We start from the raw sequence: 2,254 nt of genomic DNA, 5'->3' as shown, positions 1-2,254 counted from the left end.
CTTAGTACTCGAATTCCAAAATAATATACCAACAGCTTATTTTATGTGAGTAAATAAACTACTTTTTCATATTTTATCAAAATTGGACCAATGAGTTGGAATAAAATTAAATTTCCCGTTTTTTTCTTTTTTGGTACATTTTTCCCCAGTGAAATAGCAAACATTTGATTACAATAAATATTACAGAGTTAGTCCGTAATTTAATAGGAATAATTCAATAATCCGAAAAGTGTTCCTATTGTGTTAAAAAAGTACCATAAATACCGTTTTCGCCCTTTTACACCCAAAAGGGACTGAATTTAAGTACGAAACAGATGTCTCATAATTTTGAGAGATGTATCCAAAATATTTAGAAAATTTTGATTATGTTAATTAGTTCAAAAGTTATAAAGGGCCAAAAAACTTACGAAAATCACCTGTGTTACACATTTTTACCCCTTAAAAGTACAAATTTCAAAAAAGTACCAGACACCCATCTGCTCATTTTAAGAGTAGATACAGGTGCATTTAAAATTCTTCTTGTATCACTAATATTGTGTAAGATAATTAAGAAAACCAGTTTTACTCGTTTTTTTCTCCTTTTGACCCGTAAATGTGCAAATTTCCAAAAATCCCTCCTTAATGGATCTACATAACCAAAAACACATCTACTGTCAAAATTTCATGATTCATGATGTGCGATGATGAATCAGTCAGTCAGTTACGCAACTCTTTTATATGTATATAGATAATATTTATTGGATGGTTTTTATAACAATACTTCAGAAACATTGTAATAAGTTGTTCTGATTTAACTACTTCTTAGAATGGCTATATGCAGAACATTTCAGATTTCTGAAAAGAAATCTTGAAAATAATGATATCGCCTTTACTTTCTACATCCAGTTTTGAGAAACAGTGTTGTGTTTCTAAAGTATGTGTTGGAACGTATGTATTCTGGAACTAGTTGATAAATCTCCGAAACATATACTTAATAAACTTAATTTCTTTATTATTTTTATTTAAAAAAATTTAAATTTATTTGGTTTGTAGTTAATTTCTAAGAAAATACAACTTGCTTTTGATTTGTATTTTTTATATTTTTCGTAAAAATTACTGATAATTTTTTCAAACAAAAATCAATAATTAAAAGCACAAATAATTTTTAAACCACAAGGCACAAATAAAAGTCAGACAATGATTTTTACTTTTTGAAATTAATTATAAAACTCACTATGCGATATTTACCTTTAAAAGACAGTAAAAATTATCGGGTTTCAACAGAGATTAATAGAAAATTGGTAAAATTTCTTTACCTATATCAGTGGTAAAGAAATTGAACATATTTGCAGAAATTAGATTAGAAAATTGGATTTTTTTGGTGATTTTTATTCTTTGTTTAGAAAAATAAAAATCATTGACTGATTTCTATTTTTGTTTGAATAAATAAAAATTACTAATTGAGTATTTTTAAAAAAAATCATAAATAATTTTTTATTGAAATAAATAGAATATAAATCAAAAATAATGTTTATTTTAAATTTTTATTATAAAAACCAAGAAAAAAGTTTATTGAAGAAATCTATTAAAAAAGGTTCGGGAAATATTTTGGTACATTCAAAACATTTCTATGACGATTCTTTCATACTGATTTTTTTAAGCAATAATTTTATAAATAATAATTATTTTCTGTCTCTGAGGATTTCACATGAAAATAAATAATTTCTAATATTTGAGATAAAAATTATAGAATTGAATTTAAAGTGGAAAATTATAATTTCGTTTGTTATTGGAAGAAAAATATTGTAAAAAAGAAATTATTATTAGAACAACATACATTAATTTGCCTTTTATTCGATTAACCGAATAATTTTGAATTATCCGATTATTAACCGGCCAACTTGAAACCCCAAATAACTATTTGTCGAATAAACCAAATAAGACAAAAACCAGAATAATTGAATACTCTATTGTTTACTGTTATTTCAAAGTATTCTTCATTTCGATAGTTTTTTGGTTATTTTTTTTTTAATTTTCTTGCAAAACAAATTTTTATGTCATTATTTAAAATTTCTAGATTTCCGTTTTAAAAAGCAAATAAGAAACGATTTTAATACTTCTTATAATATTTTGCTTAATAATTGTTGATCTGTGATTAATATTTAATAAATAAATCAACACTTTCAAAAATATTAAAAAATTTGGTAAGAAAGATTCAGGGAAAATTCAACATATGGGTTGAAGGCCACATAAAACTGCTCTAATACAGGATAAT

Source organism: Lucilia cuprina, chromosome 4 (assembly GCF_022045245.1).
Source record: "Lucilia cuprina isolate Lc7/37 chromosome 4, ASM2204524v1, whole genome shotgun sequence".
Classification (NCBI taxonomy): Eukaryota; Metazoa; Arthropoda; class Insecta; order Diptera; family Calliphoridae; genus Lucilia; species Lucilia cuprina.
Note: the sequence above shows the minus strand (reverse complement) of the source record.